Source organism: Eptesicus fuscus, chromosome 12, assembly GCF_027574615.1.
Source record: "Eptesicus fuscus isolate TK198812 chromosome 12, DD_ASM_mEF_20220401, whole genome shotgun sequence".
NCBI lineage: Eukaryota > Metazoa > Chordata > Mammalia > Chiroptera > Vespertilionidae > Eptesicus > Eptesicus fuscus.
Window position 1 is genome coordinate 44,038,455 of NC_072484.1, and position 25,897 is coordinate 44,064,351.

The 25,897-nt window shown below is 38.3% G+C and overlaps 1 protein-coding gene across 1 annotated transcript in view; it reads left to right on the forward strand.

The window, feature by feature from the left end:
- PHLPP1 (PH domain and leucine rich repeat protein phosphatase 1) overlaps positions 1 to 25,897 on the forward strand; it is a 196,885-nt gene that overhangs the window by 40,761 nt on the left and 130,227 nt on the right. The gene's annotated exons all lie outside the window — the stretch shown is intronic.

Sequence of the window (25,897 nt, forward strand, 5' to 3'; positions counted from 1 at the left end):
GTATGTCTGCTTAAATTAAGCTTTACTGATATTTGAGGTGTACATTGATACCATCCTGGATCTAGAAATCATTTGACCATATACCTTGAAATATCCCAGGCAAAGAATGCAAGATGGGTTAACAGCCCCTTCATTGCTTGTTGCTTTTTAGCATATTGTGATCTATTACAGTGTACCTGTGTCTGCTGAGGGGAATTTGTAGAGTATCTCACTTCGTTTTTAATAAGCAAAATGTTCTCAAAATGGATAAAAGACTTATAAAGGTTCCTGCAGAAAAGGAGATTGAAGACAATATTCATAATGCAAGATGAATAGGATTTCGATAGGGGAAGAGGAAAGGTGTTAGAACAATATGTGAGAATTTGGGAATATCCTCTGGGCTTGGAGGCCGCTTGAGGTCCCTTTGGTGCTGCATGTTGGGTGAGAATCTCCTTTCTTCTGATTTCAAGTTTGCTTCTATGGTCTGGGTATTTAAGGTTCTGCTCTTCTCTTGGAACCTTCATTTACTCTTTCCTAGGGCAGGAGAAATGACTCATCATTCTGGAGGTTGGAAAAAGGAATTGGGCATGTCTAGTTCAGTTCACTATTTCCTGTGGAGAGCCTGCCATCTGCCCTGCCCACTCCCCTGTAAGTTTCATAGGGTCAGCCTCTGCTGGAAGGCCTGTGGCTGTTGGAGCTGTACCTGTGTTAGCAAGACCACTTGGCTAACTGACTTAAGATCTCCTTTCTAACTTAGGCTTTACTAGTAATAAAGCTGATATTTTATCTCCACTTGTCTGGTTTCCCTGTGTGTCTCTCACTGGTTCTAAAGCTGAGGGTTGGGAATAGGGATGTACTGAATCTTTTCCACCTCAACACCAAAGCCTCCATCTCTGAAATCAAGTTACTAATCACTAACTTTGAGTGTTGTTATATGAGGATAAAATATATAGCATGAAGTATTTGAAAAATAAACTGCCTACAAATATATAGATTTATAAATATTCTTGGGAGTGGAAAGTAGAAATAAGCTGGAACCTGTTACTTTTATAATTAACTGCCATCCAGAGATTAAATCCTAGCTCCTGCCAGCCACTCCCTGCCAAATCCTTGGGTTTCCTGGGAAGTGGTAGTGGTGGGGGTGGGGGTAGGGGGGGGGGGGGTGGTGGAGAAGAGCGGGAGTCAAAATAGCAAATGAAAAAGATCTCACTTTGAATGTAACCTGGGTATCAGGCTCTAAGTGATAATATTATGATGTCAAGTGTATGGGAATGAGGAAATATCAGAACAAGAGTTTTAATTTTCCAATAGGAATGGGGAGAGTTAATTTAAAAGGAGGGCACTAGCCTCAGCTTTTCAAAACTACCATCATGCTATTTGCCCCTAAAGTTAATGAACTGTGGGAAATGTGCTTGCGTTGGATTATGAGAGCAAAACCAGTTTCTACTCTCAATCGAGAAAGTCCTAGAATTTGGGAGTATACATCCATTATACTATATAAGACTAGAAACAATTATTTGCAGTTTTTTGTTGGGTTTGATCCTTTCCTCCATATATGAAAAATACAGCCCATACATGGCAAAACCCAACTCAGTTTTTGAGAGTTTTAATTGAAGTGATTTAATGGTTTGGAGCACAGGTGAGTCATACCTGTGGCATAGGCATGAAATCCTTAATAATGACTCATGAGATTTGCTGCTGCCACTGAGTTTTAGAACTTAGGAACTTCATTCTCTGAAAATGTTTATATTTAATTGCATTTCTAAGTAGTTAAGTAGGTAACAGCTGCTTGAATCTTGTGGTAGCACATGTTTGTGGGTATGGAAGAGAAGATAGAGTGTACTGCTTTTATGTTAGACAAATTGTGCCCCCTCCCCCAATCTGGTTTAATGAAATACCGTAGCAAAAAACTAATCAGTTCAGGGAGTGGCCCATTTAATCCACCCTCTTTGTCCACAACGTGGTTTAGAAGGAAAGATGCTAAGATGCATATTTGATCAGCACTAGTTAACCACATAGAAAGTAGAAAAGAGAGTTGATGTGAAGTCCAAGTCATCTTAGGGGTCCAGGAGAGGGAGGAGTACTCACTAGTACCTCTGTATCTGGGAAAAGGAGTGTTGCTAAGAAGCCCTGTTTTGTAGGTTTATTTAATTTCTATTTTAGAAATAAATTATCTACAGAAGTTAAAAATTTACATTATAGTAGTAAAGAAACCACAGCTTGGATGAAAAAATATTCAGCTTCTGTGATTCAAGAAAAGCAAAAATGAAAAGATACTACAAAAACAAACAAAACATTTTCTCCTGTGCCTTACGCCTCAAATCTGTGAGTAGGCACCTTGAGAACCAAAGAGATGGAATACAATAGTAAAGTCTGAAAGCTGAGCCAGACTCACCTGTAAGGCAGGAAGTACGGCCAAAGCCTCTGTTGAAAACAAGCTCAACAATGATATCATTGACTGGGGACGGAGGAGGTTATTTTACAACTCTTTGGAATATGAGTTTAATAATTACATTGCTCTGTAAACAACAGAGATAGCACAACAACTAAAGGCTCTGTAACACCCTCTCCTATCTGGAATACAGGGAAAAATAAGAAAATAGGCAGAAAGTTTTTCTGAATATCCCAAATTGATGTCACTAAACTGTTCCTGGATCAGGTTTCATTGTATCGGAATACGATTCTGCTAGGCTTGGTTATGTGGTTATATTAGAAAAATGCAATTGGGAAGGAGGTTGCTATCGGTGATCACAGTGACAGTATCAAGCAAGATGTGGGTGGAGATAAAAAATTATATGATTACCTAACAATGAAAAAGTAAAAATTATAGAAAGTGAATACAAGGATTTAAAATCTCAGAAGCTGTGTTCTAACTAGGATAAAAGCAAACAATTTATATCTAATAAGCCTTTAAGGATTAGAATTACAATTAAGTTTTTTATAGACATCAAGACAACAGTTTATATTCTGGCTTCTCTAGTTGGGTTGTGGGGATGGCTGTCAGTGATGTTTGATACATTTATTCATCATCAGGGCTGAATAGGAGGTAAACTTTTGAAAGTTTAATGCATCATGGATAAAATGATTGCTAATAAAATTAAGGATAATGATAAAGACTGAGTCCTTAAAAGGATAACTTTGATGTGTAGAAAATTAAGAACTGCTCATTCACTTAGCATTCTATATACAAAGTTTCAGAGATGATTATTTATTTGAAAGAAACAAAGTAGTCAAGTGTGATTTGAAGTTGTAGATTAGAAATACATTTTAATGGATTGTTGGATATAAATCTTGACTACAATTTTTAGTATTTTGGCATCAGAAGTCTAAGGGTAGGAAGGGCTTAACCAGGATTTCAGATAATCCCTGGTCCCTGACAGGCTGTTTTATTTTTCAGTTTTAAAAACCCATTATGTTTAAGGTAAAAATTTTTAATGCGTTGAAAAAAATGATTTCTGATTATAAAATGAGCAGAATAATGATCTGACTGCTGTGGGGAGAGAGGATCAACAACCATAGTTTTAAACTAACAAACTCTTGTTTAATCATGCCAGGATTCAAAAGTATGTATTCTGTCTTTCCAAAAAGCATCTTCTAAACTTTCATAGAAATGTTTAATCCATTTATCTTTTACTATCTGGGTTCAATGGTTCCTTAAACATTTTTTTTGTGTGTGTTTTTAAGTCAGTTTACAAATAATTTGCAGAACAATAAAGGGTTAGTTAGAAATAGCTTTAATAGGACTTTTTAAGAATTTAAAATAGTAGATCCAAATTCTTATTCCATGTGTTGTAGGTTTTTAAGGTATGTACATCCCAAAGGGGTAACATTCTATGAGTACATTGCTCATCACCTCTTATGCATGAATCTGGAAATATCCAGGTTTCAAATATATCTCTAATAGCTTATCATTACTCTTCTTGCCCTGGCATCATCACATGTCATGCTCGAAGAATTTTTAAAATCTTGGACAGCTCATAGTTCCGTTGAAGAGAAGAAGGCCATCATCTTTGCCCTGAAATTACAAGACATTTTTTATTTCTGAGTTTGTGTGTGCCAGTTAGCATGGTCACTCTAATTAACATTTTTCATTTCCATATCATGTATATCCTTTCATTACCCTGTCTTCAACATGTCAATTTGCAATCTACTAATGAATCATATGAAGTAAATTTTGACAAACATCATAATAAATGAACGAATACTGTCACAGGCTCTTTTAGCATATGGTATGGTGCACTTTCTTGCTGGATAATATGGATTGCATGATGTAGTCCTTCCTGTTGAATGACTTATTGTGTGAGAATAACATACTTTTTGTACTTAGCAATGTATTGTTCATGCATCAATTCTTGAATTTGAGAAAAATCCATCTAGGCTTTCTTAATTTGAAGACTCAGCCTGAGATTTTGCTTATATAATTAACTTCATCGTCACTAGAGTTTAGAGTCCTGTCATCTGTTTCTTTGCATTCATCTCATTTATGTAAAGTGACATACCTTTATTTGTCAGCTTTCTTCTCTTTGCCATTATGGGCAGAAATTAAAAAATTCTGAATGCTCAACTGTGTTCAATAAGTGCTAAAAGCCAACAACGAAGTTGGTGTCTTCAGTCTAAAACATTCTGGAAAGATCATGTAATACTTTGGCAATGCAACGAGGAAACTGAAGGATGATACAGTAGTAACTATTATTTAATTTTTGTATCATCTTCTCCTTATTTTAGTATATTTTAAAAGCACAGTTGGGAATAATTTATTACTATTGATAAAATAATCTTAGGGTGATTTGTAAGGGTGAAACACCTTACAGATAGCAAAGTGTTTCAAGATATAGGAAAAGTAAGATCATTAAGATCCCATAGTGTACCTCAGATTTACAGAATGGTCCACTGGACCCATTTTATAATTGCAAGATACAAGGAATTTTATTCTGTTTTTAAAAATAATAAGGCCGGCTTGTGTGGCACAGTGGTTGAGCATTGACCCATACACCAGAAAGGCTACAGGTTTAATTCAAGGTTGGTGGTTTGATCCCTGGTCGGTGTGTGTATGGAAGGCAGCTAATTGATGATTCTCTTGCACATCGATGTCTCCCTCTCTCTCTCCCTCTCTCCCCTTTCCTCTCTCTAAAATCAGTGGAGAATATCCTTGGGTGAGGATTAATAATAATCCTATATAATAAAAGCCTAATATGCAAATTGTCCCCTCGACTGGGAGTTTGACCAGGAGGTGGGGCCAGCCTCCCGCAGCCCCTCCCCCAGGCCAGCCCCATCCTGGCTGGTGGCAGTGGCAGTTGGCCAGGGGAAGGGAGGCCCCAGCCGTGCATGAATTTCATGCACTGGGCCTCTAGTAATTGTAATAATAAGTAGAGTTTTTCTTTGTTCTTTAGAATACCTCTTAGAAAGAATAAATCAGAAATATAGTCCTTACAAATAGTTAGAACTGCTTGAAAAAGCAACTTAAAAACTAAAATTGGGTACAGTGTACCCTGATGGTATGACAAGGGCCAATGGAGATGGTAAGTGTGCAATGTTTTATGGAAGTAGAAAAGAAGGGATGGATGCTGGAAAGTACATGAGCTAGAAAGGCCTGAATTTGGGCACTTGGGTTTTGAGAGTACCTTTTCAGTTTTAGTTTCTGTGGTACTGCTTGCTGAATGGGATTTAATCTAAGATACCCCATCCCGCTTGTGTCAGAGGTTTGAACTGCTGGGAAACTTCAGAAAATACAATGGAACATATGTGTTAGCTTAGTCCAATCCTCAGAGTTAGGTATAAGGTGAGACATTATCAGAGCCCTTCCAGACCTGGAGCTTTGTACATCAGCAAATTGTTTTTTTGTTGTTGTGGTGGTGGTGGTGGTGGTGTGTGTGTGTGTGTGTGTGTGTGTGTGTGTGTGTGTGTGTGTGTGTGTTTCCCATCTGCCTTGATTTAATTTGCCTTTATTGTCTTTCTATGGTAAAGTAAATTTCAGAGACCAGTGTTGGTAAGAACTTGGTTATATGTAAAGTTTCCTTGTTGTTAGTTTGTGTGTCTTCTTTATTTACACTCTTTTATCACTACAAATTGCCATATTTGGGGGTGGATGTGTGTTAGAGTATTTTAACTTTAAGGAAGCTCAAAGTAATGAAAAGTCTTACTGAGGCTTCTGTGAATTTGGTAGAAAATGTCATAGCCTTCTTGTGTAATCTGTGTTAATTCATTGGCTGATTCTGCCTATTGTCCAAAATCTGATTAGGTTGGCTAGATTCCAGGTCTTATAAGGTGTGGTTCCAGCAGTCTTTTCCCTCTTCAGCATGTACTTCTTATATTCTTGATCTCTTCCTACATACTCACTGCAGCTGAATCAACAGGTCTTGTTCCTATGATACTTCCACATTATTAGGCACATAGCGTGACATATGTGGAGATGCAAGGGATGGAGTCAGAGCAACTTCATTTTGAGCCTTACCCTGCTGCCAACTAGATTATTTTACCTTGGGTAAGTCAGTTGACTTCTCTGAGTCTTTCATTCATCTATAAATGGATTGCAAAGTTGTGATATTTATATGCCAATAAATCTGAAAGCCTTTGACATAAAGGTCACCTAATAAATTCTCTCTTCCCTTAGCTTGACTGAGCTCATATCATAATGATCCCTATCGCTTCTTTTAAGAGGCATATCTCTCTCTCTCTCTCTCTCTCTCTCTCTCTCTCTCTCTCTCTCTCTCTCACACACACACACACACACACACACACTTACTTTCTTACTTACTTAAAATTGCAGTAAATTTGAAAGTTGTCTTGAGAATGTGTGGTCCCCGTTAAGATGATTATTTAAAGTAACATTTCCCCCTTTGTTGATCTCTCATTTAGAAACTTTGCCTTTCTCTTTTGGGTCACCAATCTGCGTACATTGTGGGCTAATTCAGACTATAAAAGCATTCAAGTTTTCTGTGTAACAAGCAAACCAAAGTAATATGTCAGTTCAAAGGAGTAGCAAAAGGAAAATTCAAACTAAGTAAAAATACCTCCTCAAAAAAAATTAAACCTATTTATCAACTCTTTGAAAAAAAATAGAGGTAGCTTCTTTTTTATTTTATTTTTTTATTTTTAGAGGTAGCTTCTTGATAAAATAACTCACAACACTGGTGTCACTTAAACATTTTTCCTTTCCTTTCCAAAACTGACTTAATTTAACTTTCTCCCTACTACTCTACTGAAATTGCTCTCCCTAAGCTAAGGTCAGAAAACACCCAGTAGCATATTCTACTGGACATCATGAGGCATTCTTTTTCTTCACTGCTATCTTGTTCTCCAGTCTATCCCTAGTCATTCTTATTACTTTTGTGCAGATAATTCCCACAGCTGTATTCAGCTCAGATTTATCTTGAGAAGCCTAGACTCATATTCACTGGCCTTTTTTTTTTTTTTTTTTTTTGCATGACCACAGAACATCCCAGCAGAACCATAGCTTAACATAATTACAGCTAAATCCACTTCAGAATGTACTTATATTCTTGATCTCAGCTAATGGCACTTACATTCACCCAGTTGCCCAGTTGAGGTATACTTTATTGAGGTATGACGTAAGTACAGTAAACTATACCCATTTAAAGTATATAATCAATCTTGACATATAAACACCTATGAAACCATCACCATAGTCAAGATCCAAAACATTTCCATCACCCTGGAAAGTTTTCCCACAGCACTTGGCAGTCAGTTCATCCTTCCTCTCTATCCTTGGCTCTAGAGAACCAGTGGACTACTTTCAGTCACTGTAGATTGGTTTGCATTTTCTGTATTTTCTATAAATGGACTCATGAGCTGTATCATTCAGGGTTCTCCAGAGAAAGAGAACTATATGTGCTATATATATCTATAGCTATATAAAGATATTTATTTTAAGGAATTGGCTCATATGATTGTAGGGGCTGTCAAGTCCAAAATTTTTAGGGCAGGTTGGCAGGCTGGAAACTCACAAAAGAGTTGACGTTGCAAGTTTGAAGTCTGTAGAGCAGGCCAGCAGGCTGGAAATTCAGGAGTTGATATTATAGTCTTGAGTCTAAAATCTGCAGGCAGGCTGGAAACTGAGGCAGGATTTCTGTGTTGCAGACTTTAGGCAGAATTCCTTCTCTGGGAAATCTCAGTGTGTGTTCTTATGATCTTAAACTCTTCATAATTAGATATCATGTGTTGTAAATCTCTGATTCAGTATCCCACCTCCCCCTTGGAGGAAGGACTCTTTCTTTTTTAAATTCTTTTGTCTGTGTTTAAGCCTTTCTTGTCTTTGACCTTCACATTAATTTTTCCTTCTCATTGATGTCCTGTATATGGTATCTTTCTTATCCAATCCAGTTATATAATGCCACAAGTTATTACTCTAAATCTGTTCATGTTCCTCCCTGCTGGAAAATCCTCAAGAACTATCCATTTCCCCAGAATAAGTCTAGCTGATGTCTAGAATATGGTGAATCAGTCATATTTCTATGTAAAGGAGTTTGGACTTGTAGGAGAATGTACTAGTAGGCATGACTTTTGTTATTAATTTATCACATTCTGTTATTATTTTTTATTAGACTAAACTTTTTAATAAATGTTCTCCCTAACACTTAACACAGACTAATGTGACATGAAAGGTTTTCATACCTCTTTTTTTTTTTTAAGGATATAATTAGAAAAAACAGTGATAGAAGTATAGGCAGCCAATAATTTTTGGATGCTATATTATTTTTTAAAAATCTTGTAGTTTTACATTTAGGGGCCCTAATTTAAAAAGAATAATCTGAAAGACTAACTATAGCCTTCAGTTTAATTGGGCAGTAACTTTTATTGAACTGGCAGTGAAGATGTGTTGAAGAGAATGATGAGTATCATTGATTCATCATTCTTCATTTTTTTTGACATATTGTATACTGTGGCTATTAGGTCCTTACTGTTTTGGTTTTAGAAATAGATTTCTAAACAGCAAGATTACATATTTTTAGAGATATAGAAGCATATTTTCAAATTGAGTTTGTCCTTTGGAGGAATTTTTTTTTAATGGAGGTAGCATTAGAGTTCTAAAAAGGCATCTCATAAAACTATTTTATTACTGCTATTCTAGATAGAATAATTTGCCCATTCGGAATAACTATGTGTTAGTGTATTGATTTAATGTTTAGAGCTTGATGATATGGTATAGATTTTGAGTCACTTAGCATGTTTGTTCAAACTGTGTTTTGGAAATACAGTCAAACCTTGGTTCTGGAACGTCTCCCATATCGAACAATTCAACTCCCAACCCAACAGCCCTTTCATTCTGATACCTGTGTGATAATCATGGGTCTCTTGGGAGACAAAAAAAGCAGAGAATTCGAGAGTGTAAGTCAGTTTACCACTAAGCATCACATTGTTAACATCCCAGGAAAGTGTGCTGTGAATGTTTTCGTGGTTTTTTCTTTTGTTGTTTATTATTAATAATTTTTCATTTTTTACTGTATATTTTATTTGCTTTTATTAAATTTTCATTTATATTTCATGTCCTTTTGTTTTTAAAGTGTTATTTATAGATTAAGTAGTACATTAGACATGTACTGTATATAAGAAAGGTTAAAACTGAATCATTTGGGGGTCTGGAACTGATTAATTACATTATTAGAATTTACATTATTTCTAATGGGAAATAATGATTCGGTTTTCGAACAGCCTTCTGGAATTAAGTTCGAGAACCAAGGTTCCACTGTATTTTAAATGAAACCTTCTGACTCTTATAGTTCCATGAGGTAGTTGTGGGTTTATACATTTTTAGTTTAGGGAATGAGAGTTGCTGAGGGTGTTAAACTCAAAGGCATGTTTAGAATTTGTAATGATTCTGTTCTATTTATAAGTAATCAGATCCTGTTGTGCTCCTATTAAAAACCTTGCAAGAGTTTCCCATTGTACTCCAGAATGAGATCCAAACACCCTACCAGGCCCACAGGCTCCTGCTTGCCTTCCAGCCTTATCTTCTATCCCTCTTCCCCTCATTAGACTGACTTCAGTGCTATGCCCTCTGAGCATGCAAGTTCATTCCCTCCTCTGGCCTTTGTACTCAGAGTCACCTCTGTCTGTAATTGTCTTCCTTTAGACCTTCAAATGCCTTTTTCAAGTCTCCGATCAAATGTCACACCTCAGAGAGGTCTTTACTTGTCTCCTCCTCCCCAGTCACCATATTGGATTCCACTATTCTTATTGTCTTCATAATACTCATCACCTTCTCTCTAATTGGTCAGTAATCCTCAGGAGAGCCTGGCTTAGCTATTTGATTCATTGGCTGCTGTAACCCTGTGCATGGAGACAGGTAGCAGGTGCTTTGTAAGTGTTCAGAGGGATAAATGTTATCCTTATAATCATCCTCACCAAAATAAAACGATAAGTAAAAAACAACGTGTGACTACACAGGCACTAATTCCTATGATTGTTTACTCAGTAATTGATCTTTTCATTATATAGTACAGAATTCAATTATGGTAGAAACAGATACTGTCTCTTGTGGCTGTGGCTGTTATGCAGATACAAGATCCTATCTTTTATTCAATTTGTCAGATCATGGTGTTTGTTTTTTTTTTCCAGTTCTTTCAGAGAGATAGCTGAATAATAATTTCCTATTTTAAAATTTATATTCTAGAGGCTTTTTGGAAATTGCTGAAATGTCATTAGATCATGTGTTCTGTTTTTACGTGGCTTAGGCAGGACAGTAGACTGAGAGCATTCTGGACTGGAGGTCAGGGGGCCAGGCTCTGGTTTTAGTTTCTGCCAGTAGCCAGCTCTCCTCATTAGTCTTTTGGCCCTCAGTTCCCTAACTTATAAAATAATAGGGTTGAATGAAATGATCTTAAATGTCTATCCTCTTTTAACAGTGTATAATTATGTAGTACCAGGAATGAACCAGTCACTTTTTCACTTCTGGGAGTTTTTATAGGTAGTATGGGTGGGTATGTGATACACTATAGTTGTCTAGGTACCATCAAGTTTTTGCAAGAATGGAAAGTCAAATTTGTTTAATTTAGTGGCACATTAAAACATCTGAAAAATTTGTAAGTGGTCTGATTTATTTCACTTGGATTGTTTTTTGGTATCGGCTGTGGTAAGATATTTTACATTGGAGGCATTGATTTTTAAATTGACAGTATTATTTAAGTGGATAATAAACGTTTATCACAGGATACTAATTTTGGCCTTATCACTGTTTCAAGGATCCCAGTCTTTCTCTTATTTGAAAATCATTTAAGAATTTTGTAATTGACTTGGCTTCATGTGTTTTACTTAGCATATCAGTTGTACCTAGAGTTCATATAAGTCTTCATTGACATTAGAGACACATCGGTTTTGAGAAATACCGTAGAATACTGTATATCCCACCCAGTCTGTATATGTACTTCACTGCACCTCAAACTTTAGCATGGGCATCAAAATTGCTTCTAGGATGTGTTAAAACACAGATTGCTGCCTCATCTCGAGTTTCTGGTTCAGCAGGTCTGGGATTGGGCCTGATAACTTGCATTGCTAACAAGTTCCCAGGTGATGCCGCTGCTGCTGGTCTGAGACCCCCACTTTGAGAACCATTGCTGTAGTTTGTCAAGTTCTTTATTTGTACTTGCTGGTAACATCTTGATCTGGAGCATTCTAGATCCCTCCTTATTGTATAGTGATGCATCTCAGCAGTACTGGGCCCCTCCTGCTCTTTACCTTGTGATCATTGGGTTTCCTGGTATTATATGGCATCTTAAATCCTTTCCAGACTCCTGGTATGTGTGAAACATCATAGTTAAATTCCGCTGGAACCCTTAACCACAGCATGCTGACAATAACTTAACCTTTTGGATTGTGTTTAAATGGGAAAATCATGCATTTAGAGGTGATGGGCAATTTATTCTTGTCAGTTTGACAACACCGGCTTTAGAATCAGTAAGATTTTGGCTCAGAGGTTAACTCCACCACTTATTGGCTATTTTGAGTTTGGGAAAATTGTGTAACTTTTCTGAATCTTAGTTTCCTTATTTCTAAAATGGGATGAATAGTATCTGCCTCATAGGACTATTGTGAGGACCTAATCAAATTAGGTTAGGTATCTAAAGTACTTCGTAGATACTCAATAGCTAGCGGTTTTGTAAAAGGTCATATGTCAGTCAAATCTGCTTGCAGGAGCCTAGCCATGGGCAGTAGGCAGTTAGTTGTCTTCTGTGTACATACAGATCCCACTTCTTCTGTTTGGAAATGCTGTCTTGTCCCTGTCTAACCTGGCTCTGTATCCCTGGGCACTTAGCTCTGGCTTCTGGTGCCTCTATCAGGCCCTTCCTGCTCTTTGAACCTATTGCAGCCTGTTTCTCTGACTCTGACTCTCACTATGTTCTGGGGTGATTTATGCTCCTTTTTCTGGCTCCACATGAAAACCAATGTATTTAGAGGCACGTAGCCCCATCTCTCACCTGGAATAGGATGATTTTTTTTTTTGTCACAGTATTAACCATTCTAATCTTTAAATGCTTTTCAAATGTGTATGATTTTAATTTTATTAAATTTAAAGAAGAAACTTTTTGTGTACCTTTTAAGCTCTGTTCATACTGGATGTTTATTAGATGCATAGCCCAATGAAAAGAACTTTGATTTACTTTGTAGCCTCTTAAAAAGTACCTACATTCATCAGATTTTAGTTAGCCTGGAATACATTTGGGAAATTTTCAACTATGAATTTTGCCCATTAAATGGAGATCCTCTAAGAAACTGTTTTGGCTTCTGACAAGTGTTTTGTGAGAAAGTGCCAGTTGCCCCCATCACAGATTATGCCTGGTGTCAGTGTTGGTGGATTCAATGACTTTCCATTGTTGTTTTACATCCGTTTTCTGGATATGACTATGAATTGTCTGTTGCTCTGAGGCCTATTGTAACGATGTATTTTCAGCCACATTTATGATTTCATGCTTTTCAGAAACCGAAGAGGTTTGTCTTCGTTATATATTTATACCAACACTTTGCTTCCTATTTCCTTTTCAATGTACCGATTCTCATGTGGCTCAGTTGTGCATGTGGGTGGTGAGAGTTGTCTCAGCAATACATATGAGCAGGCGTCCTCAAACTACGGCCCACGGGCCACATGTGGGTGTTTTTGCTGTTTTGTTTTTTTACTTCAAAATAAGATATGTGCAGTGTGCATAGGAATTTGTTCATAGTTTTTTTTTAAACTATAGTCCGGCCCTCCAATGGTCTGAGGGACAGTGAACTGGACCCCTGTTTAAAAAGTTTGAGGACCCCTGCATATGAGTCTGACTGAGCAGTTGTCTCCTAAGCATTTCACAATCTCATGCACTGGTCCAAGTGAGATTCATAGAGAAAGAACAGAGAACCAGAGACATTCTGCCATGTATTCACGGAATCATGAAAACTATATGATAGATGTAAGGAACGAGATATAGTTGTTTTACTTGATTGACTTAGGATATTTGAATACTGGTAGAATAATTCAGGGTGGGCACACAATATTATTGCCTAAATAATACGACTTAGCATGAAGGATTGAATAATACATAATGGAGCTCTGTCTGCCATTTATATATTGTTGCTTAAAACTTTTGTTATAGTGCAGACATACATACAATTTAATTTACATGGACTCAGCTCTGTGCCCTCTATCTTCTATATACACAATAAATGTTGCATATGCCAAAGAATTTACAAATGAAAGAATTTACAAGGATAACTTGCATAATATGTGATATTTATCCTGTTCTTCCCTGGCATTAATATCGATCATTGTCTAAGATGCAATTGAGAGTAGAAATAACAGGGATAAAGACTTTGTGATGTTAAAGATGGTATAGCAAAGAGGAAGGTAGTGGATTTTTGAGAGATGAAAAGCAGATGTTTTGGGAGCAAAGTGCTATTTTTTTTTACTTCCAGTGGTATATGCTTTTTGACATCTGTACTGGAGAAACATGAATTTATTTGCTTTTATAACATTTTGAACACTTACATGGTTTGGGTGGTTTTAGCTTTCATACGTAAGTACCTTTGGTGAAAGTTTATGAGAATCTCCTAAATAGTTTAGGGACCAATAAAACATTATTCTTGCCAGAGGTTGGAAATGGTATGGCAATAGTACCCATCAATGATTCATGCTAAAACTTGTTGAGTTAGAATATTTAAGAGTTAAAAAGAAATAAAGGTAAGGTGAGTCACCTGTAGTTACTATATTTTGATACTCCCCACAAGCCTTTAGGTAAGTGCTATATTGTAATGATTATTGCAACAAGAAACTATTATGCTGCACTCATGAAATGAATAATATATTTTCTGATCCATGAAATACTGCTATTATCCAGGGGACACTTGACGCCTTGAAGAAAAGCTTCTCTTTAGTCCTTTCTTCTTGATGCATTTTTTTTCCTCTTAGAGCAGCTACTAATTTGTGTTTTAGAATACAGCCTAATAGCTTGTCTTAACCTAATTAAATTGTAAATTGTCTTTCAGATAGGGTGAAATGAGTGACTATAGGCCTGGAAAGAAAAGCAGATATTTATATTTGTCTTTTAGGAAACTCATACTTCTCAAAATTTAGGTGTGAATTCTCATTCAAGGTCCTGAGAATAAGAGAGATGGCCACAGTAGGAGGGGCCTCCTGTCTGCCTGCTAGTTAGCCTGAGCAGCGGGTGCACTGGTAACTCCAGTGCCAGGTTCATGGTTCTCAATATTTTAAAAATATTTTTAAGTTTTAAAATGTGAGATTATGGGAAGAATCTTGAAGTTATTCCCATTCTTTGTTTGTATTTCCTTATCCTAGACTTTATATAGAAGCAGACAACAGTGGGATATCTCTAAGGCTGTGGTTCTCATTTGGGGCAATGTTGCCTTCCAGGGGACATTTGGTAACATCTGGAGACATTTTTGGTTGTCACACCAGAGGGATTGCTCCTGGCATCTGTTGTCAGTGGACAGCAAAACATCCTACTGAACACAGAACTGCATCTCCATAAAGAATTATCTAGCCCAGATTGTCAATACTGTGGTTTCATGGCTGAGAAACCTACTGCTTAACGCATTATCTCCCTGTGAGGAAGGTTTCTACAGTGATATGCTCATCCTGGAGGGTAGTTGTAGGAGAGAAAGCAGGCACAGAATTCCAGTTTTAGCTCCTGCCTTAGAATGAGTGTAATAGAAATTGGCATACTATGGTAAGTCATGACATAGGTTTTGTGGCCTCTCACACACAAGTCCTTTAGAAAGAAATGAAGTTTATGGGCTAAGTTAGTTCCAGTTCAGGCCATCTTGCATTTAAGTGAGTGATGCAGATTCAGAGACAGCTAAAGCCTCAAATTTGTCTGTGTGCTCAAGAAATGAGGGAATGGTCACCAAATAACCCCATTTGGTTTACAAAATGGCATATAGCCTTGATTCGGTACGTGACACGTTATTGGACCTACACTTGACTGTCATTTCATGCAGTCTTAATTTGACTTTCTCAGAGTGAGCTGGAACAGAGCACAGATCTACTTTCACTGACACTTAAATCAACAGAAGATTATAGGGATCTTTTTTTAGAATTTGGTAATTGTGGTTTCTTTTTTGACGTAGTTGCCCTAATCGAGAAATTAAAGGATGGCTTGTTCAGGGCAAAATGAATCATGAAGTCAGAAAATATATAGATATTTGTGGAAAAAGATTAATGTGATATAAGCACTAGAGGAGGGGAGAATAATTTGAAAACTCATTATTTATAACTAGAGGCAAATTAATCATAGTTCCAAAATTGTGTTGTTGTAAAACATGGAAAACCATATAATTGGTATGTTTTCCCATTTGACTCTCAATTTTAAAGGACTCTAATTGATGTATTGTTTATATCGTTCACTAAATACAGTGTTTGGAATGATAGGGAGGGAGTAGAGAATGCATGTGATAACAGCTCAGAGATGTGCAAGCTTCTCCGAAACAATTACAGTGTAGCGGCTGCCAACAGAGATGTCACACTCAGCAGATAAAGAGCCATCTAAGACTCTTTATAACTACCATTAGAAGGACAGAGAGAATTTGTGCAAAATCTGAAGCAGTGTTAAGATTCCTACGGTGTTCCTCTGTTTTGTTGCTTAAATAATAATCTCAGCATTTAATTACTTTTATATTTAGCATTATCCAGGAAAAGAACGAGTACTGTATAGGGAGCAAAGCTCTGTTTGTTTAAGCAGAAGCAGAAACTCAAAAAAGGTACTTTGGGAATGAGATAGAGAAAACAGTGTTGGTTTTGAACTCGTAATGTGGCCATTAGAGATGGTGGTGTTGGGCAGGATTGACCTACCTAGACTGTAAATTTTAATACTGTTTATAGATAAGTAACATCTCTTTGGAGAGAGAATGACAATAGACTTATTGTGTGAAAAAGAAAAAGACACCTTACAGGAAGGAAGAACCTAACTTAGAACTAATTTTCCAAATGCCAAAGGCCTTCATCAGCTGTGCACTGTGCTGTTTTGCCAAGACTTTGGCATGTCTTTTTCCTAGGTTTTTACCACTTGTGCTGGATTTGGAGCTGATGTTAGAAGGGAGTATGCTGTCTAACACTTATGTTGTAGAGAGGAGGAAACCATGCTGTCATTTGGCATAGCAGGAGTAGGCAGTGTAGAGGAAAGGGTAGTGAGCACAATGAGTGGAGAACGGGGGAAATTAATCCTTTAATTTTATCTCCATATTTTCAGTCCATAGTTTAGGGCCTGATCTGTAAGTGCATAACTCAGTAACTATAATAATTTATACATAATAATGGATAAATTCTTGTATAGGGAGACTTCTACTTCCTAGGTATCTCTTTTAACACCCTCTTTTCTCTGGCTTTCTGCCTCCGCCTTAGCTCAGACCATCAATTTGAGAGGGAGAGACAGAGACCAAGAGAAACAGAGACACAGAGAGAAAGAAACTGAATACCAATATAGCAGAGTGAAATCACAATGGACTATATACTTTATGTAAATTACTCGTCATGTTGTAATTTAAATCTTAGTACTCACATTTTATGGGTGAGAAAACGAAGGTTCCCAGATGTTACTCCATTTATAGTAAATAGCAGAGCTGGGATTTCATCCCAAGTCTGAAGGATTCCAGAGCAGGCCTCTTTTTTATGTTATTCTGTACCTGTGGCACTTAAGAATTCTAATGACAAGGACTGTTACTCCTCATCTCTGTAACTCCATAACTGAGTCTTAGTTATAGAAAAATTCCAAAAAAAAATGTAGAAGGATCTTTTTTAGTCTACAAACTTGAATTTTGTTTATAGGAGCATATGTAAAAAAAAGGAAGTTATTGATACACTGAGAGATAAGATGAAGAAAAGTTAGCGTTTGTGGTATGTCCACTGAGTGCCTGGTAGTGGTGAGCCCCCACTATCAGTGGGGTAGTAAATCCAAAAGCATGGATTTACAATTTAGGCCAGGAGTGGAGAAAGCAGGGCCATTGCATACAGGTGACATGCCCACTGTACACTGCACAGTCCTTTGGGGTGCTGGTAACAGGTGCAGTCTGTGTTGGGGCCTCCTCCTGGAGTTGTGCATTGTGTAATGGGTACACGGGCTTGCCTGGTAAACATCCAGATATGTGCCACGAGGAGAAGAATAAGCACCTGCTTCAGGTGAGGCTGTCTCTTTTTGGAAAAAGAAGAGGGAAATGCCTGGAAGCTTAAAATTCAGAGTTATTAAACAAATAAAAAACTCAATTAAAAATGTGCAAGGACTTGATTATACATTTATCCAAAGAAGATATACAAATGGCCAATAAACACATAAAGATGTGCAATATCACTAATCACTAGGGAAATGAAAATCAATACACAATATGATACTACCTCACAGTCATTAGGATGGCTATTCTAAAAACTGTTAACAAGGATGTGGGAAAAATTGAAGCCCATGTGCAATGTTGGTAGGAATGCAAAATGGTACAGTTGCTAAGGAAAACAAAATAGCATTTACTCAAAAAATTTTAAATAAAAGTACCATATGACTTAGCATTTTACTTCTGGGTATATACCCCAAAAAATTTAAAGCAGGGTCTCAGAGAGATAGTTGTATACCCATGTTCTTAGCAGCATTATTCATAATAGCCAAAAGGTGGAAGCAATATCTGAAAAGATGCAAAATGTCATACATATATATACAACAGAATATTATTCAGCCTTAAAAAAGAAGGAAATTCTGGCACATGCTACAACATGGATGAACCTTAAGAACATAATGATTAATGAAATAAACCAGTTATGAAAGGACAGATGCTTTTCCATTTGTCTGAAGTATCCAGGGTAGTCAAACTCATCTACACTAATAAAAGAGAAAGATGCAAATTGACTGTACCTTCGCGACACCCACCAGCCAATCAGGAGTGAGTATGCAAATTAACCGAACAAAGATGGCATACGCAGGCGCTGAGTGGCTGAGGGTGGGATGCAGGCGTTCCACACCACCCCAGCCACTCTGAGCTTCTGGGCAGCATGGGAAGGTGGAAAGGCGGCTGAGGCTGGAGCAAAGACGGTGCCGGCAGCCAGGGGAAGGAAGGCCCATTCTTGCATGAATCTTTGTGCATCGGGCTTCTAGTAGAAACAGAAAGTAGAATGGTGATTTTAGGGGGCAGGGGTTGGGCAGGGAGGAGAATGGAGAGTTAAATATTAATATTTAACGGGTACAGAATTTTAGTTTGGAATGAATAAAGTTTTGCAGATGAGCGGTGGTGATGGTTGCACAACAGTGTGAATGTGCTCAATGCCACAGAATGGTACACTTAAAAATGGCCAAGATGGTAAATTTTGTTATTTTTCCTCAATTAAAAAGAGTAACTGTTTCCATAAGCTTTACTATCTTCTCTTTTTGCCACAAACTTTTCATTTAGACCTATAATTTTCTTGATCAATATTAAGGAAAAAAAAGTAATTTGTAATTTAATAGTAAGAATGTTATTACAAGGCAGAGAAATAAAAGTGTTGACTTATCCCACATCCACACTTAAAGAATGTCTGAAACTGTTGCCCTTAATAATAGCCACATTGGGAAGAAATAATTTGGAGAAATGGTGCTGGTAGCCTTTCCATTTACAGTCTACACTCACTTTTCCCTGCTAAACAGCTTCCTCTGAAATGTCCACAGCTGCCGACTGTGTCAGACCAGTCATACATTTGTTTTTGTGCTGTTGGATGGTTTGCATTAAGGTTACTTATTATAAAACCTCTTATTTTACAGGATGGGAACTAGCATTTGGTCAGTTAATTGAAAAAGTTTGTTAAAGCAAAGCATACAATCTTTTAAGGTAATTTTGAATGCTTTCCTCATTTTGGACTTTGTAAAGAGGCAGGGAAGAAGGGTACTGGGAAACCATCATTTCAAAGAAAGGATCTGAGAGGAGCAAAGGGCAGCAGTTTCTCGTGTAATATTCCGAGGTCGATTAAATCACAAACACCAGTTACTGTAGTACTTGTCTCGGAACCAGGCTACTAGATTTTTATCCACGTCCCTCCCCCCCTTTAAAGTTTTTACACAAACCTGTTTTAGTATTATTTACTTTATTCACTTCTTGAGTATTTAATTTCATTTTCATAGGAGTAACTTTTCCTTTTGCGTTCAGATTTCCTTGTCTATATGAAAGGTAATATAATGTCAACAAATAGAGTTGGCATTACTGTTGTAATGTTTAATTATGATTTGAACCCAGCTCTCAGCAGGTGGGGTGAGAGATGTGCTGTGATACTGGTGGGGACTTCACAGTGCCCCGGGTGTCACTAGTGTATTTTCCTGAAGGAATGGAGATGTGTGGTTAATTTGGTGGCTTAGTTAATTGAAAGTTGGTAAAGAGCATTTTCTCTGTTCATTCTTTATCAAATCTCCTGCCTTTGGGAGACTATGTCTGGCTTTATTAAACCTCAGTGATTTAGTATTCATTAAGCACCTTCCTGTCACCAACATTTGTTCTGTCTTATGTTATTTAATATTTTTCAGTAATTTGTCAATGAAGAAGTTATACCAGTAGCATTTTCTCCTGAGGTCAGCCAAGAGGCTCTTTTTTGTTTTCTTTTAAATTCCTTCATTTGAATGGGCTGTTATAGAGAACGCTGGGCTGCATCCCTGGGAGATGGATTGTCTTTCACTGCTCCGTGCTGTGTAGTTGGCACACTTGTATTTTTCTGGGTGAGCTGGATACTTACTGGGAGTACAGGAAGCCGAAGTGGTAAGCAGGAACAGGAAAAGTGGAAAGAGGGAGGGATGACTGTTGACAGAGACAGCCAGGACTAGACCGGACCCGCAGCGGGTGTGTAATCCCACTGTAATTACCACAGCCAGCCTAACACGAAACTATCCCGCCCCTTCTCACTTTATATTGGAATTGTGCCTCCTGGCAAAAGGTAAAAGCTTTTCCTTTTGCATGCTATTTATAACAGAGCATCATTTTATGTGATTCCAGTGCATCTTCAAAAATAGATGGGTGGTAGTAAGAGGTGGTTTTGTTTTTTATTTTTTTAACCTAGGGGCTGTTCTTGCTCAGTCAACTATGGTATGTCCCCATAAATTGTAATTAAAACTTGTTACATCTTATGTGTTTAAAAACATAATTCTTGAGTTTAAAATTACCATGCCAAGCTTTGATAAGGCATAGCTTCTGTTTTTGATACTAGATGCATAAACTTAAACATTTATGTGAAAAGAGTAATCTGGATTCCAGAGAAAAGATGGTTTACTCAAGATGCCTCCTTCCGTTCTCCCTTCCCCTCCCCTCCCCTTCCCTCCCCTCCTCTCCCCTTCTCTCCCCTCCCCTTACCTCCCCTCCCTCCCTTTTTCTTTCATTCTCTATCTGTTTTTGTTTATGCTTAGCAAGTTGCTCTCAATTTTTGAATTTGGTTAATTCCAGTTATCTTTATATGGAATATTAGGCAAATAGAAACTTCCAGAATATCTTGGGCAGCCCTCCTCTCCCCCCACACACTCTTTCATCTTGCAGTCATTAGATATTATATATGTTCATGGAGTGCAAACTAATATTAAATTTGGCTGGAGCTTCAGAAAAATCACAATGCATTAAAAAGTAATTTTTTTGGAGTGTCCAAAATTTTACATACCATTCTTTCCTTCCGTTAGCATGTTTGATTGATTGTAAGCAGAAACTTTTTATATCTTAACCTTACTTTTTTCTTCCTGTATTCTTATGTCTTTTTCTGTATTGTGCAGAGGGAACCAGTTCTTCCAGGCCCTTCCATCTTGGTGTTAGCAAATATGGAACCTACTTTAACCTGCTTGGAGATGGCTGGCTTTCTTTCCCATCACTGGAAGGTTGATGTTGTGACAGGGAAGCCCATAAAGCTAAATTAAACAAGGCCACATCAAGGCTGTGTCAGGGCCATAAAGCAGCCAGGGAGGGCTGCTGGGATGTGTGTCAGATGAGCACACGTGGTCCTGTGGGAAAGGAAGAGTAACTAACGTATGTTAGGATTCTGAGCTATGCTTTATCATTTTCCTTGAGCATTAGTGAATATATGTAAGACTCTTTGTTATTTATTTTTACAGAAACAGACAGCAGTGAACAGTTCTATATTAGTAGGTAGCCTTGCTGTCCTAAGAGAATCATTGCTTGAAAAGTCTGACATGGGTGTGTGTGTGTGTGTGTGTGTCTGTCTCTCTATTGATCAAATAATAAATGAATTGTTTTTGAGTGAAAGCAAACACAGTGCCTTTGTTTTTGAAGACACAAACACATAAGTACATCTCAGATTTTATAAAAGACTGAATTTTTACTGGAATTTCCTAGACTTTTTTTGTATTTTGTTTTTTATTGTTGACATGCAGAGGTGAAATACTGATTTTGCTCTCTGCCATGACTGGGTGTAGGTGAAGTAGAAATGCCAGTGGCCTGAGGGGCCCACACCCTTCTCTCTTCATCAGTCTCCTTGCTCTGCATCTGACCTCCTGCTGTCTAGTCTCTAGGTACCATGGTCCTGCTGACTGGCTTCTGCTTCTTTATACTGCACATCCCTTATGCCCATAGGAGCTCAGCTTTCTTTTCCTGAGGCTGCAGAAATTCTGACTGACAAAAGTAAATAGTTCCAGGCTGTACATGAAGCCAATTATATATGTGTGTGAGAGAGAGCTAAACATACAAACCTTTGATGCTTTTCTTACGAGCAACTTAAGTTCTCTGGCTGTTTTTCCTCTTTATTTTATTTTATTTTTATATATATATATATATATATATATATATATATTAATTGATTTTTACAGAGAGAAAGGGAGAGGGATAGAGAGTTAGAAACATCAATGAGAGAGACTAATTGATCGGATGCTTCCTGCACACCCCCTATTGGGGATGTGCCCGCAACCAAGGTACATGCCCTTGATCGGAATCGAACCTGGGACCCTTCAGTCCGCAGGCCAACGCTCTATCCACTGAGCCAAACCGGTTAGGGCTGTTTTTCCTCTTTCATGCAATAGCTATAGCCCTATGTGGAAGTACACTTATTTTCCAGCTAATTTTTTAAAAAAGTCTTCATGCAGCCGTAACTGGTTTGGCTCAGTGGATAGAGCGTCGGCCTGTGGACTGAGGGGTCTCAGGTTCGATTCCGGTCAAGCGCATGTACCTTGCTTGTGGGCACATCCCTAGTGGGGGCTGTGCAGGAGGCAGCTGATTGATGTTTCTAACTCTTCTAGCCCTCTCCCTTCCTCTCTGTAAAATATCAATAAAATATATGTTTTTTAAAAGGTCTTCATGCAGCTAGGGATTTCATGAACTATAGGATGATAAAACAGTAGCTAGGGATAACAGGAAACATAGATTGCATAATATGGAGTCACTGCCTTCATGATTTTTCAATGAATTTGGAAAGGCAAGCCTTTATAAATAGGAAAGTGAATATGGATAGTTTGGTGTTTGGGTATGAAGTAGTGTTATCAATTGCAAATATAACCTTGAGCCAGGAGGTTAGCAAAAAAGAAGGCCTCTAAGCAGCCCAAATGGACATAAGAATTTCAATGTAAGTACTTGTTGTATATCAGAAGAGCATTCATAAAGTGGGAGCCAGCAGCCGGGACTGCAGTAGTCCTTGAGGACAGTTTTATGAATATCATTTATTATACTCTTACATAGCCTTTAATGATGGTGACTAAAGGCCATCAAGCAAAAGTATTCACCGTTTATTTGTTGTTTGACAAGGCAGGGCAAGTTATGGTCTATTCAAAAGTATTGAAATGCAAGTTACTGCCAAAAGAATAGGTGAGAACAAATTCTAAAGTTCAGTAATCTAGAATGCATGTCATCCTCAGGCTTAAGAATGCCAAGACAGGAACCAAGATGGCGGTATAGGCAAATGCTTATACTCGCTGCCTCCCACAACCACATCAAAATTACAACTAACATACAGAACAACCATCCTCTAGAACAGGGGTCCTCAAACTTTTTAAACAGGGGGGCCAGTTCACTGTCCCTCAGACCATTGGAGGGCCAGACTATGGTTTTAAAAAAAACATGAACAAATTCCTATGCACACTGCACATATCTTATTTTGAAGTAAAAAAACAAAACAGCAAAAACACCCACATGTGGCCTTCGGGCCGTAGTTTGAGGACGCCTGCTCTAGAACCACCATAAAGCTGGCTGAATGGAAGTCCTACAACTAGAGTAGTAAAGAAGAAAGCACATTGAGACTGGTAGGAGTTTGGATGCACCAAATGGGCTGGGCTGGCACCCACGTGTGCCACTTTTTTAATTGGGAGGGAGATCCTCTCTGTGGAGGCTGCCTGGAGAAGCAAGGGGTCCCAGCCCACACCAGATGCCAGCCCAGGGTCCCAGAGCTGGGAAAAGAAGTCCCTACAGGCAGTAAGAACTACGGGCTGTAAAAACCAGTGTGGATTGGGGCTCAATGACACAGAGGCTGCTGGAGACCCAGCTGCTTCTCTTAAAAGGCCAGCACACAAACTGAACTTACAAGGTCCTGCTTCCTCTGAGCTCCAGTGCCAGGTGAGGCTCTGGGGGACCCAGACACATACGAGGAGAAACTGGACTGTCTGGCACTGGGTCAGGAACTTGTGGGTGGCTTTCTCCCAGACAGAGGTGCTCGAAGTGGTCATTATTCCTGTGCTGGGACCTCCCTGGTTCCAGGGCTGACTGGCAGCCATTTCTCTTTGCTCCGCCCTAGTGATTCCCCGACACCCCATCCCATCCAATTTACAACCCACCCAAGCTGCATGTAGCTGCTTTTTGCATATGAATGGCCTGTCTTTGCTCAGGCTAAAACCTGTCAAAGAAGCTGCAGCTGGGTCAGGGAGCCCCAAACCTATCAATAAAAGGCCCAAAACCCTGCACCAGCATCAGCCTGCCTTGCTTCACAGCTGGGCCATATCTGGGCACTGCCAAACCCAATAAAAAGAGGAGGAATCTGTAGATCTCTCTGTAGCTTCTGCTGGGTGGCCCCAGGCAGTGGCTGACTTTACACCTCCCTGGAGACCCAAGAGTCAGTGTACCTAGTGGTCAGTGTCAGAGCATACCAGTTTACAACTTTACACATCCATAAGGAACACACTCAAGGGGCAGACTCAGTGAGTACCAAAGCCCCACTGAAGCAAGTCCTTCTCCATAAGGGTGTCTCCTGCACAGCAGCTCTCCCACTGTAGTCGCAGCTGGTCCCCACAGTCATTTAGCTTGGAGGTCAATTCCTCCCAGTGATGCCAACATCAGCCAAGGCTCAACTACAACAAGATTGTGCACACAGCCCACAAAGGGGTGTGCCTAGAGTGTCCACCTAAGGTGATTGGGGAGGTTGAGCCACTGGGCCCTATAGGAAACCTACTACACAGGGCCACTCTATCAACTCAAGGAGACTTAGAGGTTCTACACAATACATAGAAACAAACACAGGGAAGCATCCAAAATGCAGAGACAAAGAAACATGTCACAAATGAAAGAAATAGAAGAAAGCAAACTACTGGATATAGAGTTCAAAACCACTGTTATAAGGCTACTCAAGAATCTTCTAGAAACCTCCAAGGGACTTAGTGAGACTTTCAAGGATCTTAGTGAGAATGCCAAAAAAATGTAAAAGGACCAGTCAGAAATTAAGCATACACTGACTGAAATAAAGAATCTTATACAGGGATTCAACAGTAGACTAGAGGGTCTCGAGAATCAAATTGATTTGAAATATGAGGAAGCAAAAAACACTCAACCAGTAGTGCAAAAAGAAAAAAGAATCCAAAAAATATGAAGATAGTGTAAGGAGACTATTGGACAACTTCTAGCGCACCAACATTCAAATTATGGGGGTGCCAGAAGAAGAGAGAGAGTAAGATATTGAAAACATCTTTGAAGAAATAATGACAGAAAACTTCCCCTGCCTGGTGAAAGAAAAAGACTTACAAGTCCAGGAAGTGCAGAGAGTCCCAAACAAGAGGAATCCAAAGAGGACCACACTAAGACACATCATAATTAAAATGCCAAGGGCTAAAGACAAAGAGAGAATCTTAAAAGCAGCAAGAAAAAAGCATTTAGTTACCTACAAGGGAGTGCCCATATGACAGTCAGCTGATTTCTCAACAGAAACTATGCAGGCCAGAAAGGAGTGGCAAGAAATATTCAAAATGATGAATAGCAAGGACTACAACCAAGATTACCCAGCAAAGCTATCATTTAGAATTGAAGGTCAGATAAAGAGCTTCACAGACAAGAAAAAGCTAAAGGAGTTCATCACCACCAAACCAGTATTATATGAAATATTCTTTAAGAAGAGGAAGAAGAAAAAGATAAAAAATATAAACAACAAAATAGCAACAAATACATATCTATCAATAATTGAATCTACAAATCAAATTAATAAGAAATCTAATGAACAGAATAAACTGGTGAATAAAATAGAATCAGAGGCATGGAAATGGAAGAAGAGACTGACGATTCTCAGAGGGAAAGGGGGGTGGGG